Source organism: Bos indicus x Bos taurus, chromosome 21, assembly GCF_003369695.1.
Source record: "Bos indicus x Bos taurus breed Angus x Brahman F1 hybrid chromosome 21, Bos_hybrid_MaternalHap_v2.0, whole genome shotgun sequence".
Taxonomy (NCBI): domain Eukaryota; kingdom Metazoa; phylum Chordata; class Mammalia; order Artiodactyla; family Bovidae; genus Bos; species Bos indicus x Bos taurus.
Genome location: NC_040096.1, coordinates 27,815,565 through 27,828,492, shown reverse-complemented (window position 1 = coordinate 27,828,492; position 12,928 = coordinate 27,815,565). Strand labels below are relative to the sequence as shown.

The following is a 12,928-nucleotide window of genomic DNA, read 5'->3' as shown; positions in this document are numbered from 1 at the left end:
CACTTCTAACAAGACTCTCCTTCACTAGTGAGCAACTGTGGGTGAGGATGAACTAAATTTGTTTCAATGTTACTTTGCAATCAGCTTCAAAGTTTTTAGGACAAATACTAAATCATTCAGCCTAACTATTTCATAAGCAGAGCTGTTAGGTATTTCTTTTGTCCTGGAGACTATGTGAAATTAAGGCAAAATGAAGGGTGCTGTGATCTGAGAAAGTTTAGGATCCTAAGGAAGGTTCTGGTTTCACCTTAACTAACTCCATTGCCATATGATCCAGCAACCCCACTCCTGGACATATACCTGGTTATAATAGCACTATTCTCAATAACCAAGACCTGTATAGCACAGGGAACTACATTCAACATCCTATGATAAACCATAATGGAAAAGAACATGAAGAGAATGTATACATGTGTATAATTGAGTTACTCTGCTGTATAGCAGAAATTAACACAGCATTTGTAAGTCAACTACACATCAATAAAATGGAAAAAAAAATCAATTCCATATCCTATGTGGCTTCAGAAGAGCAGCTCAGTTCTACTGAGATTTATGTGCAGGACCCAGGACGGTGTAGCTCCAGGACTTAGTGCAGTGCCCTCTGGGAAGCAGCCCTCCCAGGGCCCCCACACTCCATCCAGCCAGCCAGCAGTGGGCAGAGCCAGGCAACAAACCCACTGTGTGATGTGTGAGTCCAGCCATGGCGGTCACCTGGAGGCGCTGCCATCCTGCGGAGGCCAGTGCACCTGGGCTTGACCCTCTGGACGCAGCCTCAGGCCCCAGCCCACGCAGCTGGGGAAGGAGACAGAATGTGCCAGCAGACAGATCCCAGCCCAGGTCCCCCGCATTGACCACACCACTTCTGACACCCCTGCAGGCAGGACCCAGCTGTCCCCTTGGCTGGGCACACTGGGCACAGGCTCAGATGGCCTCGAGGCCAGTGCCGGGCACACACAGGTGTGTCCTGTGTGCACCGGAGCCTGCTCTCCTGCAGGCACAGCCAGGAAGAGCTGAACAGCACTTGACCATTGATCAACTTCTTCCTCTTTCTGCATAAATATCCCTGTCTGTCAGATGCACACTGCCATCATGCCCATTTCAGACAGGAAGGAGGTGAGACTGAGGCTCAGAAAGGTGGGGGCTCCCAGGGGGCGCCAGAGTGAGTGGGAAGACAAGTCAGGATCCGTCTCTGCCTCGGGCCCCCCTTGTCCTTGCTCTGTCACCAGCCCTCAACCCTTGCTGCTACCTGCCCTTGCTCATCATCACCAGATCCCCAACCTGCCCCCGTCCAGGTCCTTCTCTGCTTCCCTTTCACTCCCCTTGGCATCCACCAGCCCACCTGCCCAAGGGCTCTGTGAACACTGGCCACTCCCACCCTCTCTTTGCGTCCTGACTCTCATCCCCGGGGGCTGAGCTGTGAAGAGGAACTCACGGGCACCTGACGTGCTGGGCCATGGGCATGATTACCTTGTGCCAGGAGCTGCCTGGGACACCAAGGGATGAGGTGGCCTGTGTGCTAACCCGGCCACCCACCACGTCCACAGCCTCAGGACCAGCCAGGGTGCTCTGCTCCATGCATGTGTGCATGCAAAGACACTTCAGTCAGGTACTACTCTTTGTGACCCCATGGACTGTAGCCTACCAGGTCCCTCTGTCTGCAGGTTTCGCCAGGCAAGAATACTGAAGTGGGTTGCCACTCCCTCCTCCAAGAGATCCTCCTGATCCAAGGATCAAACCTGAGTCTCTTGCATCTCCTGCATTGGCAGGCGGATCCTTAACCTAAACAAGTCATCTAGAAACCATTTAAATATGGACGTATATGTGGTTTTTTCAGGTTCTTTTCACATTTAGTTTATTACAGAGGGCTGCACAGGATCCCTTGTGCTGTACAGTGGGTGCTTTTTTATTATGTTTTTATAAATAGTAGAGTGTATATGTTAATCAGAACCAGCTAATTTCTCCCTGCTCCCCCATCGTTTTTCCTGTTAGAAAAGCCTGTTTCTGTTTCTGTGAGCATGTTTCTATTTAGTAAAGTTCATTTATATCTATTTTTAGATTCTGTCTAGAGGTGACATCACGATACTTGCCTCTCCCTCTCTTACTTCAACTTAGTATCATCTCTTTAATACTTTCCTGTGGCTGGAAATGGCATTCTTTCATCTTATTCATGGCTGAGTAATACTGTATCGTGTATAGGTACCCATTTTCTTTATCCACTCATCAGTCCTTCTTCTCTTAGGCTGCTTCCGTATCTTAGCTAGTGTACACAGTGCTGCCATGATCATTGGGGTGCAGGTGTTTTAAAATTTTGGTTTTCTCTGAATCTATGCCCAGATGTGAGATTGCTGGGTCACATGGTACTTCATGTTTAGTTTTTCAAAGAACCTTGGCATTGTTCTCCCTAGTGGATGTAAATTCCCACCAACAGTGTAGGATTCACTTCTCTTCACACCATTTCCAGCATTCATTGCTGTAGATTTTTTGAGATGGCCATTCTGATGGGTGTGAGGTGACACTTCATTGTACTTTGACTTATCTCTCTTAAGAATTAGTATCTTAATCTTAGTATCTGAGTATCTTTTCATGTTTTATGGCCTTTTATGCCTTCTTCGGAGAAATCTGACTCATTTTTTAAACTGGGTTATTTAAAGAAAAAAATATATTGACCTGAACTAGCTGTTCGTGTGTTCTGGAGATGAATTCCCTGTGGGTATCTTTGTTTGCAAATGTTTTTTTCCCATTAGGAGGGTTGTCTTTCTCTTTCATTTATGATCTTTCTGTGCCAACGGTTTTAAGGTTAATTGGGTCCCAAGTTTATTGCATTCAGAATTTGCTATTTTTATCAAAGCATGTTCTGCTTGTTTTCGAGTTTCATGGCATCCATTTTTCCATTTAGATCTTTAATCTATTTGGAGTATATTTTTGTGTATGGTGTTATGAAGTATTCTAATTTTATTCTCATTTTCCTCCTAGAACCTGCACACTATCCTCCACAGTGAGTTGAAAGTCACTCAGTCGTGTCCAGCTCTTTGCAACCCCATGGATTATAGTCCATGGAATTCTCCAGGCAGAATACTAGAGTGTGTAGCCTTTCCCTTTTCCAGAGGATCGTCCCAACCCAGGGATCGAACCCAGGTCTCCCACATTGCAGGCAGATTCTTTACCAACTGAGTTATCAGGTAAGTCCTCCACAGTGGCTGTTCCCAATTTCTATTCCCAGCATCAGTGTAGGAGGGTTCCCTTTTCTTCTTCTCTTCTCCAACATTTGTTTGTAGTTTTTCAGTGGCCATTCTGACCCATGTGAAGTGATACCTTGTTGCAATCTTGAGTTGCATTTCTCTAATATTTAATAACATTGACATCTTTTCATGTGATGTTTTTTAAAATGTGAGCTAAATCTACCGCTTGACATTGACTCCTTGACCATCTGCCTTGTTTTGAACTCTCTTCCACTGACCCCCGCTAGGATATTTCCGGCGCAGGTGTTTTTTTACCACAGCCCCAAAGGCCTTTTAAGTATTAAGTGCCCATCAGCACAGGCTTAAGTTGTTTTGCAAAGTGCCCACAAGGTGGCAGCATTTCTTCATGCCCCTTTTTTCTTCTTGTCATTTGTTATTTTATACTGGAGTCGAGTCGATTTCTGATGTTGTGTCAGTTTTAGGTGTACAGAAACTTGATTCAGTAATCTATAAACATCTATTCTTGTTCGGGTTTTTTCCCCCCATATAGGTGATTACAGTGTGTTCAGTAGAATTCACAGGGCTATTCTTTAGGCCCTTTTTGATCATCTATTTGATATGAATTAGTGTGTATATATGTCAATTTCAAACTCTAAATTGATGCCTCCCCACTAACATTTTCTTATAAATTGGTTTCCTACATTTGAGCCTATTTTGTAAGTTAGTTCATCTGTATGAATATACAGCTTCCACCTGTAAGTAATACAATATTTGTCTTTTTCTGACTGACCTCCTTCCGTTGCTGGCCAACATCTTGGCCTTCTCTGCCCACCGAAGCCGAATGAAAACCAGAGAGGCAGAATTTGGAAGAAACAGAATAGTGGCTTTTATTCTCAGGTAGTGGAGAGGGGAACACAGCATGCTCCTGCCTCAACAACTGTGTCCCTAAGGCAGGTGCTCACAGTCAGGAGGAGTCAGGAGCCGGTGATGAGGAAACAAAGGTGACAGGACCATGATTTCTTCCTCTTGCATCATTTCAAAGGCAGTCATAAACTGGCATCAGTAACCCGTAACTGCATTGGGCAGTCTGGTGGCTCTGAGGCCTTCTTTCTGACATGTAACTACAAGGGGAAGGCTGTTGTAAACATCAGATAGAGGATGTATTTAGCACAGAGTCAAGTGAAGTGTGGCTCCTGCAGAGTTAGGGTGCAGAAAAGCAAACTTAGTTACAGACATTCAGAACCAGGAGCAGTTAAAGTAAAACAAACTAGGAATGTTCAGGCCTGCTCACTGTTCTTTATCTTCTTTGCTCTCAGAGCAGTGAAAAACAAAAACTCATTCCTCTTTTTTCCTTTTCACTGCACAATTCCCCCATCAGTTTATTCCCTCCTAACAATGGAGGAAGGGAAATACGTCATTCTTGTCTGGCTGAGGACAAACTTCAGTTTTGCTCCGTTTGAAAATCACCAGCTGTTCAGCCCAGGAACCATCTATCTCCTACTTCAAATTTTCCTTGAGACGTGAACCCCAAGAAACCTTTATTGGGGTGATAAGGGACAGACGGCAGTCTTCTGTAACTTCTTTAATGCTGACATGGGACTCACAGACCCTACCTAGTTGGGGTCATGGAGCTCTCACCCTGTTCTATTAAGTGGCCCCAAGGTGACTTTTGTGGTTATTCCTGCTGGATCTGTCTGGAGGAGTGGCTGTAATCTCTTTGGGGGCATGGGTTTTCTTTGCACATCATCTTTATCTTGATGTGAATCTGTGTCATCTGGAGAGACAAAATGAAACAGATATTTAGAAAAAAAAAAAAACCAGAGGCATAGATGAGTAAAACTGTTACTGCAGCTAGGGATCAAAGCCAAGAGTAAGAACCAAGTCTTTGATGACAATTTTGATTGTGGTCCAGACATAGTCAGTGCTTGGGTCATCCTGTCCAAAGGGATGGAGCCATTTGGACTCAGAAGTAGTTGGAGGAATGACAATCTCAACATTAACAGACAAAATAGAAAAAATTAAGCTTGAATCCTAATTTAGATTTAACACTTCAAGGAGACTTGTAGCCAGGTAGCCAGTTGTCTAGGTTTATTTAAGTAGGTCTTAACCTTTAAAGTGGCTATTGATCATTACACATGCATTTTTTTTCTGTGCAACATACAGTCCAGAGCAATTTCTCGTTCTACATATGTAAGAGTTATAAGAAGAGACCTTTAAAAAGTGGAGTGCTTTACTGGTGGCTCTGACGGTAAAAGCGTCTGCCTGCAATGCAGGAGACTCGGGTTCAATACCTGGGTCAGGAAGCTCCCCTGGAGAAGGAAATGGCAATCCACTCCAGTACTCTTGCCTGGAAAATTCCGTGGACAGAGGAGCCTGGTGGGCTGCAGCCCATGGGGTCACAAAGAGTCGGACATGACTGAGCGACTTCACTTTCTTTTTCTTTCTTTAAAAAGTAAGGCTGTAGTTATCTGCTGCTTTTATTTTTCGAATGGCTGACAGTATCCTAAGTCTAACACAGGTCAGAAAACTCAAGTTGTTAACAATACAAGGACTTATCTGAAATCACACCATAGTGTCACCTAATCAGTTCTATAGCTACTCTATGTTGATTTTAACCATAATTTTTCCTTAAATAGCCAAAGCGACTGTCACTGTCAATGATGTTAATGTTTCTCTAGGTACAAGAGAAGATGCAAGACTCAGGGCTTACAAAAAATCTCCTCCTGAAAGTGTTTAACTATCTGAAGGCGTCTTCTGCCAATTTTTCCAGAGCACAGAGTGCCTCATTCCTAATTTCCACCCTGAATTCCTTTCAGGGGTTATTGAAGGTCAGCAGCTTCAGTGGCCATGATTTAATTTCTGTAGAGATAGATGGCAAGTGCCAATTGGCTGAGCCCCTTCAGGTTCATGAAGCTGACCATGGTTTGAGGGCATGACATGACCATTTTGTCCCATGGTGCTAAGAATGCTCATTCCCAAGTCTTATGAAGATTTTGTTGATAGGCCACTAAATGTGCTGTCACTGGACAAGGCCATAAAACAGTATTCAAAATTCTCTGGACTACCTGTGCTTCTCAATCTCTTGTGGTCCAGGAAAATATTTATTCCCTTTTGTTCTTTTTTCCCATATCTAGAGTTACACTGTTGCAATTACTGACCTTATATGGGACTGTATACTATCATTTTATCAGTGACTCGGTCAAATAGTTGGTAACGTAAGGGACCACACTATGAAACAGGCAATATACAAAACAATATGAAACAAAATAGCTAGCAGTTAATAGTAAGGCCATAAATAAGAACTTAAGAACTTCCATTAGGTGTAGCCCAGTATATACCAAAGTCATCTGACTTAGCTTGTTCTGTACCAATCCTTATTTCTTAGGGAAACTATATATATTGACATTGTCCATAAGGCACCCAGCCTGTTTTCTAGTATTACTAGACTGATTATCCTTAGTATGATTTAACTGTTCCAAGCATAGAGGAGGCTTTAAAATGTAAATTACCATAGCCTAATGTTAATAGCCTCATGGCTTCATTTAAATGCTTAGTTATGAACCAGGTATTTATATTACAATATGTACTTGCTAGTTTATAAGCAGTTGGTATGCATCAAGGTTTCTTGTTCAGATGACCAAGGCCTGCTATGTGTAAGTCTGGCTGACAAACCTTTACAGCATTTAGATTTAAGAGCCTCATACAGCCTTCTGTGTCCAAGCTAGCTATGCTCGCTGCATGACAGGCCAATGGATCTGAGAGATGAGGTGTTGAGGCAAGGAAGAGAATTAAATTGGGGAGCCAGCTAAGAAGATAACAGGCTAGCACCTCAAAATAACCACCTTCTCAGAGCCTGGTTGCTAGGTTTTTTTATTGGGTGGGGGGAGGTAAGGAAACATAGTAAAGTAAAAAAGACTATTCAATGCTTGCAACTGTCCCCTAGAATGGGAAGGCAGGGGAATGAGTTAAGTTTTACTTCTTTACAGTCCTTCACAGGTGGGTGGCTCAGGCTGCAGGCCATACGTAATGCTTACAATAACAAAAAGGGTTAAAGTCACAGAAGCAGACCCAGTATAAATTTAAAACTAACCCTTCCAGGTTACAACTCCCCCTCTCAATGTCCATCCCACCATCTTGTGAGAGAAGGGGGTCCATTTTGCCTGTCTTCCTGGGAGTGCCTGCCATTAGTGCTGGTGTTTTTAAATGTCAAGACTAGTCTTCCTCTGTTCCTCTTGGAAGAGAAGTTTACCCCTGCAAATTTAGAAATACTGAACTTCAAACATAAAAGGCAGCATCTCAAGCTAAGAAATTTAGCATCTTTCTACGCATGGGAAGATGCAAGATTCTGGGCTCATTAAATCATAGGTAACTGGGGCCTGTAATCCTGCATTCTCAGTTTCATCTAGGTTCACCATAGGGAGTAGTTGGAGTGGCTGTAGTTGAATGAAGGCCAGGGGGCAGGCATTCCCCTTTCTCAGGGCCCGCTGACTCACACTGAAGGGCTGCAATCGCTCATTCCATGTCTCAGGTCTTTCCTTCTTGGTCATGAATAACCATTATCTGGAAAACATTTCATGATTAACTTTAGTCCCAAGGCGCTGGAAAGTTCATCCCAATTCAGTCAAAAAATTTTTGATGTCACACCAGGTGTTAAGTTTTGGACCAGGCCCAATCAATAATTAAAAATTTCTGGATTCTAACTGTAATCCAGGAGACATTATCCCTTGTTGTTTCTTCCCATACCTAGAACCACACTATTACAATTATTTTCTCAAAATGTTTAGTCATATTAGTTTTGTTGGAGGCCTGATTTACACACTGGTTACTGTTAAGAGATAACAATCTAAATTAAACAGGATATAAGTCATACAGACAATGACATAGTACAGCATAGACACACAAAGCACAATCTGAAAACAAAGAGCAAATTCACTAATGATTGGTGTAACTAGTTATAATCCAGTTATAATTGTTGAGTGACCAAAGGAGCCATAACTGATTTAATGAGCTATCTGCAATTTCACTGTACTGGCCATGCACACTTATGCACGACTTAATCTCTGAGACAAGCATATGTTACTAGCACGATCAACCAGGTACAGAGAAAAAGACAGATGTTCCAAAAGGTATAATCTACCAAACTACTGCAAGTCATAATTAATTGAAGGAGTTTTACATACACCTGGAAAACACAGATTTAAATCAATAATTCTTTAAGATAGAAACCATATACAACCGTATTTAGCAGTTTACTCAGTTCTATGTAACCAATCCTTTTTGTTAACAGCTTTAGGAAATCATCAGTTTTCTCAATAGAATTCTTCAATTATTTTTACTCAGTTCATTAGAATGTTCTAAAAGTCAGAAACTTGTAAAGTCCTGTTTATATGAAGAGGAAACATTTTGCAAAGACATTAGAGTAAAACCATAACTGTGTATATTAACAAAAGACTTAAGGAAGCAAGCTTATATCTGATTACTGCTGTGCCATACAACACCTTCATAACAAAAATTATGACTAATAATATTTTATCGGACATATCAGATTCTTAGGAACTCCAAACAATCTCTAGAATATCTGTACCATTTACCATAAAACTTATTTATTGGAAAACACTTCCTTTATAGTTTAACACACCAAATGAACTTGATTAGTTTAGTATCTCCCTTTGGGGTCCCTCAGGGGCCCTTTGAAGCACTCCAAATTTAGTTAGAGGTCAAAGGAACTTTATTATAATTTGATCTTGGAAGCCCTGTCAAAGGAACACCCAAACATTTTAAAATACAGCAGGGGCATAGGTCACTGTGAAACTTAGCCAAAGTGACAATAACAGAGGCAAATACAGATTATTTAAAAGGTAAATAAATTTGAAATCTGTTATGAAAGACAGTTTAGCATCTTCAGAAAACTTGTCTGTTTTAACAGAGAAAAACCGAATTTCCGTTTTACACCAGCTTAAAGGTTCATTTACTGAATTAATAACTTATTTTAGGCTTAGTCAATCCTGACTGATCACCTACAAAACCCTTACTGGGGTCCATTTTCTACAAACCTTTCATCACTTATTTCAGCACAACTTTAAGTTTTAAGTTTTAGAATATCTGGAAGGATCCTAAAATATATTTCTAAGAGTTTTTTTTTACATTTAAATTGGGCCTCCACCCACTTGTGGGTGTATCACTTAGCTTGCTGATGTGTTACAAAGAGTGTATTGAGGCTCAAGGTCTATTGGAAACTGTCTGGTCCACCATCCTGAACCTATTCGATTATATTCAGCCTGTGTAATGCCCTTGGATTATGTCATTCTTTAAAAGATTGTGCCCTGCCCCTTTTCTTCTGTTTCATTTCCCCCCTCAGATTTTATTCTCATATTCTCATGGGAAGCAGAGGGCTGAAGGGCTACCTTCTGTAATTGCTTTAAAGCTGACTGACCCGCAGAACTCTTCTCTAATAGGGGGCCCGCCCTCGTGTCCATGGCGACGGCCTGTAAGACCTGTTGCTGCTGCTGCTGCTGCTGCTAAATCGCTTCAGTCGTGTCCAACTCTGTGCGACCCCATAGACGGCAGCCCACCAGGCTCCCCTGTCCCTGGGATTCTCCAGGCAAGAACACTGGAGTGGGTTGCCATTTCCTTCTCCAATGCAAGAAAGTGAAAAGTGAAAGTGAAGTCGCTCAGTAAGACCTGTTAAGACCAGTGAATCAGAGGAAGAGGATGGTGAAGAGGCTTCCCAGGAGGAATGTATTGAAGGGGAAGGTACCATCCCTTCCAACCCTTCTAAGGAGGCACTCTCAAAGGCTGGCTATAATGCATTTAGGAATGGAGTTCCTTTATCCATCGTACCCAAGAAAATCCCAAAGAAAATCATAACCCCAGCTGAGCCAGATGATTCAGAAGGTGGGAGAAAAAAGAGAGGGCCAAAACACAGGTAAACGTCCCCTTGACCCCCTCACTTGCCCATCTCCAGAGGGTAACCCTCTGCCCTTCTGCAGCTGGGCTGGGATTCGAAGTCTTCCCTTTAGCCGGGGAAAGAGGACAGGAAACAGAGATCGTTTGGGCTGGCTTGGTTTAGTATTTCAGCACATTTATATTATCCTGGTCTTTCCCAGGTGGTGCCAGTGGTAAAGAACCAGCCTGCCAATGCACGAAACACAGGTTAGATCCCTAGGTCAGGAAGATCCAGCGGAGGAGAGCATGGCAACCCACTCTAGTATTCTTGCCTGCAGAATCCCATGGACAGAGATGAGCATGGCAGTCTATAGGGTTGCAAAGAAACAACTGAAGCCACTTAGCACGCAAGGTCTTTCCTTTCAGTGGCTTCCAGAGAACATAAATTGCACTGTTCATCTGTGCATGATCTCTTCATCTGGGTGCCTGGCACCCCAGGGTCCTTTTCTCCCTCTGCCTGATTTCTGCTCTTTCTCCATTCCACATAGCTGGCCATGAACCTGAATAACTGCAAGTATGAAAGTGGTAAGCATCTAGCTCATCACTCACACCACTGGGCATCAGAGGATATTTTGGGCTGCAGCTTTCACTCAGAAGATGTCCCCACAATTTGCACCCAGCCCCTAGATCTCGTTAGGCTGACTTATGACCTGGACTGAGCCTCCTGGCCCAGCTACCAACAGCTGAAACATCACTGTTCCAATTACTCTCAGCACTAGAGTGGGAACCTCCAGTTAGCTGACAAGGAAAAATAACAAAATCACCATCACCCCCACCCCCTTCATAGAATTTATCAGTGATGCCAACGAGACCAGGTTAAAACCGTGTTTTCAAGGCAGGTTTTGTGGGGGCTTCAGCAATTAAAAAAAGAAGAAAAATCACCAGCTAGTTTAGTCATGTCCTCCTCTGTTTATCTCCAATGGCATCTGTGCAAGGAGTCCCCAAAGTACTAGGCTGCCAGTGTGACTCCTTCCAAATGTCAGCTCCCCAGGCCAGAAACCCTCCTACTTGAGAGAACTGACAGAATAGAGAGCCAGGCTCTAGTTTTCAGAACAGATTTTGGAAGGGCCCCAACAGCCTCACGAACTTGGAATTGTCACAGTGGTAACTAAACTGCAGAAATGAGGTAAGAACTGCCTGCCCTGTTCATCCTGCTCTCCAGTCAGGTCTGTTCCTTCCCTAAGCCAGCTACAGTCCCATGGCTTGCGGTCAGGCTGGCTCCACTCTTCATAGTTTGTTGGGCAGTCCAAATGTGCGGTCTCAAGGAGGTGAGGAAGGATGAAGGGTGGCCTGTGTACTAAATAGACTGCTCTGTCTCAGTGGAATGATTCATGGACATGAGGAGGTTTCAGGTACAACCTCCCTAATCAGTACTTTGAATCTGACCTTTTGGAGCAGGAGATGTGAAAGTAGACAGCAAAGGGAACCTACCACAAAGGTCAGGGACAGGACAGAGGCAGAGAGGGCAAGATCCTTGCGGATGACAGGGGACTCATCTGTGGAGATCCGGCATCATCTTTTATGTACCTTGTAGCTGCTACCAGTACACCTGGATCCTATGGAGTTGAAAGAAACTGAGGAAGAAGAGGAGCTGGAGCACAGGAAGGCCCTGCTTCAAAGGGAAACTCTCATCTGAAGTCTGGGGAATGTAGAGCAGCTAGCCTGCATGCTGCACCTCAGGCAACAGGGCCAGAAAAAACCACCGACTGTCAGGTGAGGGTCCCTGCGCAGGGTCTCACAGGACAAGGGAACAAGGGCTGTAGCGGAACATGGTGGTGGCCACAGCCGAGGAAGCTAATGGGATGGTCTGGCTGCGGAGTCCGGGAAAAGCCGTGTATCCTGGACCTTGGGAAAGGGTCTCTTGGCTCTTTTTGCATCTGTTCCAAAGCACGCTTGTTTCTAGTAATGACATCCAGCTACTAAGGGCTGTCTCACTTACAAGACACGAGCTCTCTATATTCCTATCTTGCAACAACCCCAAACTCATAACTGACAACTAGTATGTTCAAACTACCGCACAATTGCACTATTTCACACACTAGCAATGTAATGCTCAAAATTCCACATCACTCCAGGTGCCATCTGCAGAATATCAGCTGGCTAAGAGATCCAGCAGCCATCGACCCCTGCTCACTGTCAGTGAAGACATCTGGACATCTGAAAGCCAAAGTCAGGCTCCTGAGCCTTATATGCCAAACTAGCCTTGGTCACTCTGACCTGGGTTAAGTCCCACTAGTTAACATTACAGCTGGGGTGCTCCCCAAATACTCTATGATACTGCCAACAGCATGGGAACAGGGGAGGGAGTGGAACCATTTATTTACCTCCTTCTATGTACTAGACCTGGAGAAGGCAATGGCACCCCACTCCAGTACTCTTGCCTGGAGAATCCCAGGGACGGGGGAGCCTGGTAGGCTGCCGTCCATGGGGTCACACAGGGTCGACACGACTGAAGTGACTTAGCAGCAGCAGCAGCATGTACTAGACCGGAGAAGGCAATGGCACCCCACTCCAGTACTCTTGCCTGGAAAATCCCAGGGACGGGGGAGCCTGGTAGGCTGCAGTCCATGGGGTTGCTGAGGGTCAGACACGACTGAGTGACTTCACTTTCACTTTTCACTTTTATGCATTGGAGAAGGAAATGGCAACCCACTCCAGTGTTCTTGCCTGGAGAATCCCAGGGACGGCGGAGCCTGGTGGGCTGCCGTCTATGGGGTCGCACAGAGTCGGACACGACTGAAGCGACTTAGCATGCATGCAATGCTGTTTATGTCTTCCCATAATTCCATCTGTTATAATTAGAT

The 12,928-nt window shown here is 44.1% G+C and overlaps 1 protein-coding gene across 19 annotated transcripts in view; it reads right to left on the bottom strand.

Annotated features, from left to right (window-relative positions):
- The window catches only part of LOC113879511, an 89,761-nt gene that overhangs the window by 61,230 nt on the left and 15,603 nt on the right, over positions 1-12,928 (bottom strand). For 5 of the 19 annotated variants that reach the window (XR_003507350.1, XR_003507346.1, XR_003507347.1 and 2 more), the window contains exons 2-3: positions 7,673-7,739; positions 4,042-4,953 (exon numbers count right to left, since the gene is read on the bottom strand). The exons of 8 other annotated variants lie outside the window; for them this stretch is intronic. The gene's annotated coding sequence lies outside the window, so the exon portion shown is untranslated. Of the gene's footprint in view, positions 1-4,041; positions 4,954-5,470; positions 5,515-5,587; positions 5,689-7,672; positions 7,740-12,928 lie in introns of those variants that run through there. 6 more of the 19 variants (XR_003507352.1, XR_003507356.1, XR_003507361.1 and 3 more) reach the window with 3 other exon arrangements.